Raw genomic sequence first — 12955 nt, 5'->3', positions numbered from 1 at the left:
ACATATCTTTATAGCGCGGTTTCTAAGATCAGTTGAACTACAGCTCCCATGATCCCCAACCAAAACTTCATGCGATGCATGGCCTGCAGCTTAAGCCAGTTTGGAGATCTTTCGCGCATCGGGACGAGGTTGTTTGCTTCCCCCCCACTCCCCCGCGAGAAAGCTTGCAGACTGATCGGGACGGGAAGGGCTCTTCCAATCCCCTTGCCGGGGATAACGGGGCCGAAGGTGGTGGGGGGGGTGGGGGAAGAAACCTCGCACTGTCTCCACCTTTAGGCAATCTGGTCACTGGTCACGCGTGGGCTTTCCCGGCTCTTTCCAGGGCAAGAGATCTCGAAGCGTAAAGCATAAGACTGGAGTAGGGGCGTAGCTAGAGAAAGGGGGAGGGTCAAATGCTAACAAAGGAAGAAATGTATAGAAGGGGCGGGGGGGGAGAACAAATGTATAGAAGGTGGGGGGAGAACTTGTGTCTCTGTCTATCTCTCTCTCCTGCTCCTCCTCCTCCCTCTCTCTTTCTTTCCCTCCCTCTTTCCTCCTCCTCCTCAGATTCTTCTTCCTCTTCCCCCCCCTCCTCCCCCTCCTCTTCTTCCTCCTCTTCCCCCTCCTCTTCTTCTTCTTCCTCCTCCTCCTCCCCCTTCTCTTCTTCCTCCTCCTCTTCCCCCTCTTCTTCTTCTTCTTCCTCCTCCTCCTCCCCTGCCCCTCCCCTCTTCCTCCTCTTCCTCTTCCCCCTCCTCTTCTTCTTCCTCCTCCTCTTCCCCTGCCCTTCCCCTCTTCCTTCTCTTCCTCCTCCTCTTCTTCTTTTAATTCTTCTTCCTCCTCTTCCCCTTGCCCCTCCCCCTCCCCTCCTCCTCTTCTTCCTCCTCCTCCTCCTCTTCCTCCTCCTCTTCTTCTTCTTCTTCCTTCTACACACGCACACTCCAGAGAGATCCTTCTCCCTCCCTCCAGGAGGAAGTTTTATTTTCAGTTTTATTTTAAAATTGAAGGAAGCTTACGTTTTTCTGCAGATGGCATTATAGCGTATGCATTCAACAGGCAGCAATCGTTTAATTTGAAAACGGATTGTGTATTTTGGCTGTCTGGTTTTCTTTTCTTTTCTTTCTTTTGGCATAGAATCTGCTTTCGAGTGCAGAATCCTGGGAGGAACACACACACCCCTTGGCAATTCTAGTAATTTGCTTTAAAACAAATTTATTGCGGAGGGGTTTTTTTGAGGTAGCACATACAATCTGATTTGAGCGTAAAATCATGGTTTGTTTGTTTTTCTTCTTCGGGAAATCCTGCTGGCAATTCTTCTTCCCTCACCCACCTCCCGTATCACGCAAAGATGGAACTCGTGGGTGCGTGTGGCATTTAGAGAGTCCAAACTTTTGCTGAGAAGCCCACACTGGTAGTGGCTGCCACTGAACAGATCTCCATTAGGAAGACTGACGCTTGCTTTAGGTCTACCCAAAGTCTTACAGTCTTCACGTTTTATTCAATAGATTTGTTTTATTGGTAATGGCAGATATTTGGAGGGGGTGGCTTTTTTAGGCCAAAAAAAAAGGTGTAGTATATGCTCTTTAAATGTTCCAGAAATGTCAGAAAAAAAAAAAGGGCTTATGAAAATCCTTCTTTTCTCTGAGATGGACAAAAAGAGAGAGGTTTTGGTAGTGGTGGGTTTCAAAAATTTTTTGTTTACTATTAGTTCTGTGGGCGTGGTTTGGTGGGCATGGCAGGGGAAGGATACTGTAAAATCTTCATTCCTTCCCCACCCCACCCCACTAACCTGCTTTCCAGCTCCGTTCTCCTGTTCAGGGCAACAAAAGAAGACCCAGCCGAGGATTTCTGATCACCGCGTCCCTTCAGAAGAACACTGACATCCTGACGATTACAGGAACTGGGCCTGGCTAGTCTAGTGAAGAGAAGGACCAGGGGAGACATGATAGCAGTCTTCCAATATTTGAGGGGCTGCCACAGAGAGGAAAGGGGTCAAGCTATTTTCTAAAGCATCCGAAGGCCAGACAAGGAATAATGGATGGAAACTAATCAAGGAGAAATTCAACCTGGAAATAAGGAGGAACTTTCTGACAGTGAGAACAATCAACCAATGGAACAGCTTGCCCTTGGAAGTTGTGGGAGCGCCATCACTTGAGACCTTCAAGAAGAGGTTGGACTGCCATTTGTCAGAAATGGTGTAGGATCTTCCGCTTGGGCGGGGGGGTTGGACTAGATGATCTACAAGGTCCCTTCCAACTCTGATTATCTGTTGTTGTTATTGTTATTATTATCTGTTATCCCCTAAATTCCACTGAAGATGTTACCTAGCTTGGTAACGAAATGTTTGGAAACCAATGCACAACTTCCACTTTCAATCTGCAGAGTAGCTAGCTTAATTGCACAAAGAGCGTTTCATCAGCAGTCGCCCTAAAAAAACCACGTTTTTGCCACCTGGGCAGCTCAGTTCCCAGTGTTCCCCTGCCAACATGCATTTTAAAGAAAGTGTTTTAGGAGCGTCTCTACTTACGCCAGTCTTTCCAGACCGCACTGGGTGGAGCCTTAGAATTTGTTGCTTTGATTTCGGCTGCTTCCTAGTCTAAAGAATTGTATTGCAGTCTGAAATACAACAGACTTAACTTGGTTACAGCATGAATCTACTCCCTGAAGGTGCACAACCCACCGGGATCAACAGTTTATCAAACAGGTTAAATATCAAGGTTAATGCTAACCAATTCTGGCGTGCTTGTGTAGTTGCAGCCACTGCCTTTAGCTACCCCAGTAGCTTAAAGGTCACATTTCTCTGTAAGACAAGTGTGATCAGGATTTAAAGGCGCAGAAAAGGGAACTTGTGTGATATTTAAAAATGTACCGCCATCACATACAACTCCTTGCTGTAACCAGTCCATATGTTCTGGGGGTCCAGTCAGTGATCGGATTCAAAAAAAATTACTACCAGTTCTCTGAGCGTGGTTTCGTGGGCGTGGCAGGGGAAGGATACTGTAAAATCCCATTCCCTCCTCACCCCACTAACCTTCTTTCTAGCTCTGTTCTCCTGTGCAGGGCAACCAAAGAAGACCCAGCCGATCAGCTGGGACTCAATGGGAGGCAGAGAATAGATGGGGTTGGCGGGGCCAGTCAGAGGTGGTATTCGGCGGTTCCCCAGACCACTCAAAATGTCTGCTACCGGTTCTCCAGAACTGGCCAGAACCTGCTGAATACCACCTCTGGGTCCAGTTCCTTGATTTCCATAATATAACCTGACCCATCTGGAAGACCCTAGATTGAGGAGGATGTATAAATCTGTATCACTTAGTTGCTATGGAAAGAGTTTCTTTGACAAGGGATAGAAAAGAAACAAGCTTTAAACCAGGGAATGTCCAATCTTGGCAACTTTAAGACTTGTGGACTTCAAGTCCCAGAATCCCCCCAGCCAGCCTGACCTGGCTGGGGAATTCTGGGACTTAAAGTCCACAAGTCTTAAAGTTGCCCAAGTTGGACGCTTCTGCTTTAAATAAAGGAAATGAAAGGTTTTAAATAAAGCAGGGGATTTTTTTTTTTTAAAAAAAAGAAAGACCAGAAATGAAACTGGAGTAGAAAGTCAAAACCAGGCTGTGAAAGTGAAAGTGAGGGGGCAGAGGAAACAGACAGCAAGGAACAACTTGGTCTTGGTCTAGGAGGCACAAAACTGATAGTATTTCTCACCCTTGGCGACTTTAAGACGTGTGAACTTTAACTCCACAAAATCTCATTAAAATGGAAGGCAGTAGGAGTGTAAGCCAGAGGTGTCAAACTTGATTTCATTGAGGGCCACATCAGGGTTGTGTTTGACCTCAGGGAGCCGGTGTGGGTGTGGCCAGGCTGGACATGGCCAGCTCAACGTCCCTCATTTGATCAAATGCCACTTTTTCTAGCGGTTTGCTTTGCTAGCACTCTGCAGCGTGACCCTTCCGGGCTCCATTTTTGGCTGAGACAGCCTCCTGCAACCCTCTTCCAGTGGAAACGGAGCTCGGGAGGGCCATGGGCAGCCCTCCTGGCTATGTTTCCCCTGGCAGAGGCACTGCGGGCCAATCCTTCACTGTTTCCAGGGTGGCCCCACGGGCCAGATCTAAGCACCCAATGAGCCAAATCCGGCTCCCGGGCCTTGAGTTTGACACCTCTGGTGCAAGAGAACAGTAAGTGCGCCTTCCATTTTAAGTATTTGATTTGTATAACATGGTTTGGAGAAGACGGCTAAGAATAAGAAAACTCTGGGGATGGGTTGACCTCTTGATTTGAATTTCCCAGGAAAGGATTGGAGCCCCACTAGGGTGGAAGTATAACACTGGAGTTAAGTCAAAAACTATGGATAGGAGCTGGGGAGAATGCAATAGGGCAGTGATTGTTTGGAATCTCTCCAACAATTATTTGGGTTGGCAATATATAAACCAACAATGTATGTTTGTAGCTTTAAGACAAACTCACTGTAATATTCCGATTGGTTGGTTGTGTTGCAAATTGCCATAAGAGGGAGCTAGAAACCATAGCTTGCTCTCTCTGACATTCTGTTTCTCTGACATTCTATTGCTATCTGTTGTATTTATGCTGTGCTATCTTTGTTTACTGTAAATGACAAAGGCAACCGGTAAGAAGACTTTGAAATTGGATATTCTTTGGACGGTTGAACGTATATGACCTGGACTGTTTACTGGACTGTGTTATTTCTTAAAGTAAACTTTAACTCAATTCAGTGTAGCTGTGTGTGGCTGAATAATTATTCATAACTACTCTTATAAACGTTTCCCTGTGCATATCCTTGTTGGTCAAGGGTTAATCTGTACATATCATAACAGGGATGGCTAACCTTTTTGTCGCGTCCTGAAAGTGCGTGTGTGCATGTGCGTGCCTGCACCCATAATGCAATGCGCACGCTACCCCTCCCACTCACCCTGCCCCCTGTGCATGCACCTGCTTTTCCCCTCGCTCCCCCGTGCATGCATGCGCGCCTCCCTGTGCTCCCTCTGCCCCCAGCGCATGTGCGCGCACCCCCCCACACCCCATTTGGGCCTCCCTGCAGCCTCTTGGGGGCTGCAGCCCCCCATGCTCCTCCACCCCGTGCATGCACATGCATCTCCAGCATGGGCTCCACCCCCCATTCATGCGCGGCAAAGACCTGAAAATCAGCTGGCTGGTGGGAGGCGTGAGTGCATGTGTGGTGGAGCTGAGCTGGAGTGACGGCTCACGTGTCCTAGAGAGGCTCTGTGTGGCCCTGTGGCATGCGTGCCATAGGTTCTCCATCACGGCAATACGGTAACCCGAATTCTGAATAACTTAATGAAGGGACTATGAATAGTCTCTCCTTCTCTGCAAAGGTCATGCTAGCAGCAGCCATGCTTTTAGGAGCAGGAGAGGTTCTCGAGTTAGCTTTAAAGGCTGAAGCACATCCATCAAACTATATTTCCCCCAGGAATGGCACAGCATGGGAAAGGCATAGGATTTAATAAGTCATTTAAAAGCAATGCGTCTCTACAGTGTGGAGTAGATTCTGCCTCCCTTGCGGAGCTGAGAATGGGATATTGATTTCTTTCAATCTCATCATCCCTGCCTATTTAGGTCAAAGGCAACAAACTGCCAAACCGATACTCACTGCAAAGTTTTGCAGCGATGGAGATGGTCCTGCAATTGCTTTGGTCCTCCATTGCCCATATTGCTGAAGCTTAAGTTGAGATTCTGGAGCAACCTGGGACTTTGAGCAACTCAGGACATATGCCAATCAGCTCAGTTCAATGTCGCCTCAAACAGATCCACCTCACCCATCTTGGAAATGACCTTCTGGGTCGCATCGTCCTGGTGCAGTTCTGCTAAGCAATGTATCAAGGACAGCAACTTCAGCAACCAATCTGCCAAAAGCATGACTGGGTCTCCTTCCCAACTGCTCCCAAGCAGTCCTCCCAACTTGCCTTCCAGCCCAGAGGTCAACAATCCCATGAAAAACCTAGAAAACATTTGCAGTTTATCCCACTGTGGGTGTCTGTTCAGAGATTGCCAGGTATAATTGCAAAATCCCACCATCAGATCCCTCTGTTGGCTTCGGAAAGCTACTGGGGTCTCGATCTTCTGGAATTTTTCCACTCCACTAGAGATCCTATCAATAAGTTAATTCCCCAGCTTTGAAGTCCAAGTTAACCATTGAGTATAATGTAGCCAAAAACTCCTGTACGGTCAAGTGGAAAAAAACTGTAGATTTCGTTGCTCTCCTTGAAGAAGATCTATTCAGAGGAACAGGTGGAAGATTCTGTGGATCAAAACCGACCTCCTGTAGTTCATTTGCATGGAACACCGTCTGTCCCGTTAGTAGGCCAGCATAGGCCAGCTGACCAAGCTGCAGCAGCAAACGTTTCTCCCTCCTCAGATCCCACTCCATTGCTTCTTCTTGTCGAGAAGGAGGGTTGGGTAACTTCAGGTTGGTGCACACATAAGCAGATAGAGCTCAGTGCTAGGTATGGGGGCCCGAATTCCCCTCACCTCATCTTGGAAGTATTGAGCCAGAGCTGTACAGGGCATGAAGCAGTAGAGAGGAATGACAGGTAAAGTTGGCTAAACTGTGGTGAGTTGAGAGGTAGCTCATCACTTCCATGTCATGTCTGGAGCTCTGGAAGAACTGGGAGACATAGTCCTTCACCTGTGCTTTTTGTAAACCAAGGATAAGAACATGATGATTAAAACAGAAGTGGTATTCAGCAGGTTCTGACCAGTTCTGTAAAACTGGTAGTGGAAATTTTGAATAGTTAGGACAACCAGCAAATCCCACCTCTGACTGGCCCGCCAACCCCATCTTATTCTCTTCCCCCCGAGTCCCAGCTGATTGGCTGAGTCTTCTTTGGTTGCCCTGCACAGGAGAAGGGAGCTAGAAAGCAGGTTAGTGGGGTGAGGAGGGGATGGGGATTTTACAGTATCCTTCTCCCAGGAGTGGGGAGAGATTGGGGATTTTACAGTATCCTTCCCCTGCCATGCCCACCAAGCCATGCCCACAGAACCGGTAGTAAAATGGTTTGAATCCCACCACTGCGTTTGAGACGTATTTATACCTGGTGGAATTATAAAAAGTTATATTTTGCTCTGCTTGAACACGGTCTCTTGCAGCCAGTGCTGAAGTTCAGGGCTGTAGATCTCTTCCAGTTCCTTCGGCTTCTCCGGAAATATTTGGCTTGCTGCTGGCTGGTGACAGACTCTGTCCAGAATGGAAATGACCTGATTCTTCTTGGATCTGACCTCCAGCAAGGAGAAATACTCTGACTGAGTGATGAGGGCAGAGCCATGAAGCCAGTGAAGCAGCTGGACATGGTTCGAGCCAATGCACGAGCTGATCTGAATAGCCCCGGAATAGATGCGAACAATGTGCAAAATCAGCCACCTGCAGAGCTGGAAACAGGAGGATGTTAGAGGGATGGATGAAGGATGTCAGAGCTTCTGTAGGAACCAATACAGGAGAATATTTGCAGTTCAGGATTAACGCAAATGCTCTCTGAACATTCAGAGTTGTTTGATACAACATTACTATGCAAAACTATGCAGTATCAACAAGACAAAGAGACAATCAACAAATGAAAAAGGGAATAAAGAGATCAAAACATCCACCAGCAATCAGCACCATACGAGCATGGGGTTAACTCCAAGATTAATGTCAAACAAATAATCAAATAAACAATATTCCAATCAAGGAATTGCCAAACAAGCCAAGCGTAAACAGCCCAAACAAAGAACTTCTAAGACCACCCCCACTAACACTGACTGGGCAAGCCACTGGGATATAAAATGACAGCAAACCCCACATCTATTCATCTCTGCCCCCTGCCTTTTATCCCCAGAGCTAGGGTGGGGCTTTGCTAGCAGCGGTCGCTCTTCCTTCCCAAGGATCGGCCCATAGATTTCCACTGCTCTCCTCTCCTCTGCCTCCTGTGCAGCTGCGCGTCAGGCACTGGACCCAGCTGTTCCTCCTCTTCCTCATCAGCCACCTCCAGACCTGGGGGTTGGTGACTCTCCATTTAAGGCCTGACGGACGGCCCAGGCTCTGCCTCTTCCCTATCTCTGCCAGCTCCATTCCCTCTTCCCCCTTGGAGCTCTCAGGTTGCCTTGATGCTGACCCTGACTCTCATGCCTCCTCCTCCTCCTCCTATGATTCGGCTGCTGGAAAGGCCAGCAACTGGCTGGCCACAACAGGAGTATTTAGGAGCCGGGATATAAGACCTCATCTTTGTGGTGACTGGCTCCTGTTTAAAGGATGGTGGAAGTCTGCACTATTTTGCCATGTTTTGATCTCACTGACCTAATTCCCTCCCTTCAGGATCCTTTTAGTAGCTGTATGAAGGCCTGAAAATTGAATCGTTCTTTCCGTCTTTGGAAGCATCAAACATCACTTTTGCACAAGCATCTGTTAAGCAGCCATCCCAGGGCACAGAGGCTCCGGTAAAAAGAGACAGTGATCTTGTTTCAGCACAAAACTCAATTAAATATAGAGTGGTGTGGAGGGAGGGAGGTTGCCATCTGAGGTGCCTCCGGCTCAAAATCTGTGCTCATTTTGGAAACTGGTTGCATGACCTTGAGTGGCTTGTATCTCTTCGGCTCAACTATTTCAGGAAGTGGGAGTTATTGGATAAACAACCTAACAATTACAAAGCATTTACGAACCAATGAAGTTGAGCAATAATTTAAAAAGCTGCTTGGCTAACACCACAATCCTTAATCTCTCTCTCACACACACACAGGGTTGCATTTTCTACAGCCTGGTAAAGACCATGTTTTCCCTTTTCTTCTTGAACTTTCCAATTAAGGCAGTGAGTTTAAGTCCTGAGGGTCACGAGGTCAAAAGCCAGCATGCAGCAACAGCCGCTAATTTCTTTAAGGGACAAAGGTTGATCCATTTGGTTGCACCTAAGAAGGGTAAAACGTGTTCTTCGCAGTATTCTTCCATTCTTTCCAATATTTCCACAGGAAAAGAAAGAAGAAGTGGAGATTGGGTTTACAGCACTTCATTCTAGGGGCAAAGATGATCATTTTTCCATGATGCAAAACTCACTTTGGAACTGCATCAGTCAATACACAAAATGCCAGGGGCCAGACAAATGCTACCATTTCCGTGCTGCCAAAATCCAGGCCATCATTAGGTGTCAGTAAAGAGGTACTTCCTTCCTGCCATTTACTAGTTGTCTAGATAGTTGCAGATCAGAGAACCTAGACAACCCTCCCCTGCCCCCCCAAAAAAATAAATGGGACCAGGAGAAAGAAATAGGTAAGATCAGAACATAACCTGTTCAAGGCTTCGTTTTTTGCTCCTGGAGAAAACATGAGGGTGTCAACTAATGAATAAGAAGAATTTGATGGGGACTTCTGGAAGGAAGGCTGAAGAATACATTCAAAGTGTTCAACGGTACTTCAGATCCTCAGGTTTCAATCTATGCCCTCCCAGGAGTTGTGTTCTCCAGAAGTTGTGGGTGTTCTAACACTGGAGGTTTTTAAGAAGAGCTTCGACAACCATTTGCCTGAAATGTTACAGGGCCGTGAAGGTGAACCTCTGGCGTACGTGACAGAGGTGGCACACAGAGCCCTCTCGGTAAGCACGCCCACCCTCACCAGTTGCTCCTCCAGGTCCTGTCATGCGCATGTCCGCCGATCTTTGTGCAAAGACCAGCTGTCCAGTGTGCGTGCATGCGACGGAACCCAGAAGTGCCACTGGTCACCATGTGCAGGAGCAACGGGCCAGCTGCTCTCTTCTGAGTTCTGGAGGTATGGCACGCACGTGCTCCAGTTTCAGCACTCGGTGCTGAAAAGGTTAACCATCACTGGTATAGGGTTTCCTGCCTGAGTAGAGGTGGGTCTACAAGACCTCCAAGGTCCCTTCCAGTTCTGTAATTCTGTTGTTCTGCTTAAAGAAACAGGCGGGTGGTCAAATGAGGAGATATAAGGCGGGAATAGCATTAATTATTAGATTTTATTACTATAATATGAACAGCAGCCCTTCCTAATTAGCTTCTCTGGTTCCCCCCGACTTCTCTTTCCACTTACCTTACTATCTGGAAGGTCTGTGGTCCTGGCAAATGTTCTCCATTACACTTAGAATGTAGAATCTAGAAAGCTTCTGGCCCTTCTGGGTGTCGCACAAGTGATTTTCTATCAGGGCAGCTACCTTTTGCAAGTCTACACATCAAAAGTTCCCAGGGTATGGCTCAGAGCAACCTTTTGTAGCCAGGAACAGACAAAGCACACCTTCTTTGAGGGTAGATTCTGTCTGTGGCAGAATCTGGAGAAATAATGCAACAGGACCCGATTTTTTCCAAACTTCACAGGATCCTGCACATGGCACTGATCTACGATTTGATTGCTTATTGTACCCTATGACTATCATTAAGTGTTGTACCTTATGAATCTTGACTCTTGATGAATGTACCTTTTCTTTTATGTACACTAAGAGCATTTGCACCAAGGGAAATTTCTTGTGTGTCTAATCACACTTGGCCAATAAAGATTTCTATTTCTATTCTATTAGTGCTGTACAAACTGAGCTCACACAGCACATTTAAGCTGATTATAGTATCAATCCATTTCCTAGATCTTCACTAATACACTGAACCATAAACTAATGCCAGTGTCTGACTTGCCAAAACTTAAACTTCTAAATCGAAATTATCCTCGGCTCTGTTTATTGAGATAGGTATAATTTTATTAGAAGCCAAGTGTATTGCAGTAAAGCATAGCCAGAACTGAGAATTGTGCGTCAAAATCTCTTTTAAGTTCCACCTTTTCCTCCCTTTACTGCCTCCTCTCTCTCTCTCTCTCTCTCTCTCTCTCTCTCTCTCTCTCTCTCTGTCTCCCTCCCCCCCTGTCTATCTCTCTGCCTCTGTTTCTCTCGTCTCTCTGTCTCTCTCTCTCTCTCCCCCGTCTCTCTCTCTCTCTCTCTCTCTCTGTCTCTCTCTCTCTGTCTGTTTCCCTCCCCCTGTCTGTCTATCTCTCTGCCTCTGTTTCTCTCACCTCTCTGTCTCTCTCTCTCTCCCGTCTCTCTCTCTCTCTCTCTGTCTCCCTCCCCCTCTGTCTATCTCTCTGCCTCTGTTTCTCTCATCTCTCTGTCTCTCTGTCTCTCTCAGTCTCTCTCTCTCTCACACACACACGGCCAATCAGGTTAAAGCAAGATGTTTTCCGAATGGCCATTTCAAGTATAGGTTGATATGCAGTTGTGTTCTTCTCCCAGCCTGCTGACCTTGAAGCATCATCTTGGAGAGATGCAGCAGTTAAATCACTTTCCCCCTTCAAGCATTCCCCCTACTCCCATCCATGCTCCCCAGAGTTCAAGGCAGACTGTCCCCGCATTGTAGCTAGCGAAGCACACAAACAAGTGTAAGGTGGCAGCTGACTTAGGTTGGACTTACACAGTGCACTAACCCAGAAAGCACACGGTAAAATTAATAAGGTGGACAAGTGCAGCCACAAGGGTTGCCACTGGAGGTTGTGTTGGGAGCTTCGGGTCTTCCAGATACCGTAGGGCTGAATGCAAATCTCAGCTGAGGGTCAGTGATGAAGGATTGCTGGAATGAGAAATCCACCAATATTAAGAAGCCCACAAATGTCACCGTAAGAATCATTTCCTCCAGTTCAGCATTCTGAAACAAGGTCATCTGCTCAGTATACCCCAAATTAAAATGGTGACATTTATTATATCAAAAGCAGAGATGGTATTTAGCAGGTTCTGACCAGTTCTGGAGAACCGGTAGTGGAAATTTTGAATAGTTCGGAGAACCGGCAAATACTGGAGATTTTACAGTATCCTTCTCCTGCCATGCCCACCAAGCCACGCCCACAAAAAAAAAAATTGAATCCTACCACTGATCAAAAGGAGCAGTTTGGTGTAGTGGTTAAAAGCACTGAAACCAGAAACCCTGATTTCTAGTCCCACCTTAGGCATGAAAGCCAATTGGGTGACTTTGAGCCAATCACCAGGAGATGGTAAATTCTAGCCTTGCCTTAGACATAAAAGCTGGTTGGGCCAATCACTCTTTCTCAGCCCAACTCACCTCACTAAATTGTTTTTGCTAGTGGGGTTAGGTACATCACCTTGATGTGTACAAAATAAAAGTACAGTATAAATCTAACACAGATCACCTTTGCTTAACAATATTAATTGGGGCTGGAAATTCTTCCCAAAGGTGCTTTTTCAAGAGGCAACTGGGTTTTCTTCAGATGTTTTTTCTTCTTTTTCTACAACACAACAAATTGTGATTTCCTGCTGATTTTCCCCATTCACTTTGCTTGTTGGAAACCAGCAAGGAACGTCTCTCAGATTGTGATCAGGTACCAGTAGAAATGCTATGATGAGCGTAAGTACGATGACCGTCAAAATTACCACTTGTTTAGTGCCCTTGTGAATTTAAACAGTCGCTGAACAAGTGGCGTTTAAGCAAGGATTACCTGTAAATAAATCAATATCTCTGGCATGTTACTTTAACACAGTGTGATAGTAAGAGAACAAATGGTGCCCAAGTTAAAGATTTGTAGCTATTCAGAAAAAATAATCCCAGATCAATCTCCTTTAGGGTAAGATATCTTGGGTTAAAAATAATGATTTTACTTGGGGTGGGGGAGGGGAAGAAAGAAAATTCAGGTTTCTTCCACTTCCCCACCATAAAGAAAGCCTCTAATAAAAGCACACTTACTCAGATTCCTTTTCTGCTGTGAAGAAAGTGGAAACAGTTAATAAATATATATATATAGATAACCAAATGACCATTTTGTGGGTGAGAAAGGAAGAAGAAGAAGAAGAAAAATTTTCTGCTTGACTAATTTTTGTCCTTTTGTTTCGTCAGCTGTGGATGTACACTTGCAAAGATATGATGCTGACATGATTGTCCTATGTCCCACTAGCCTGTCAGCCTTGGAACTCACCGATTGTGTCACATTTTTCTGAATGTGTACAGTATGCTGAACTATAAACGCACAAATCAACAAACCAGCCAAG

The 12955-nt window shown here is 46.3% G+C and overlaps 1 pseudogene; it reads right to left on the bottom strand.

Annotated features, from left to right (window-relative positions):
- Nucleotides 1-272: 272 nt before the first annotated feature.
- Nucleotides 273-9613, bottom strand: LOC113448218 (NLR family CARD domain-containing protein 3-like; annotated as a pseudogene).
- Between the last annotated feature and the right edge of the window lie 3342 nt (nt 9614-12955).

This window comes from Pseudonaja textilis, chromosome 10 (genome assembly GCF_049901715.1).
Source record: "Pseudonaja textilis isolate UNSWEBS1 chromosome 10, rPseTex1.2, whole genome shotgun sequence".
In the NCBI taxonomy this organism is placed as follows: Eukaryota; Metazoa; Chordata; class Lepidosauria; order Squamata; family Elapidae; genus Pseudonaja; species Pseudonaja textilis.
The sequence above is the reverse complement of the archived record's forward strand: the minus strand, read 5'-3'. Positions and strand labels throughout refer to the sequence as shown.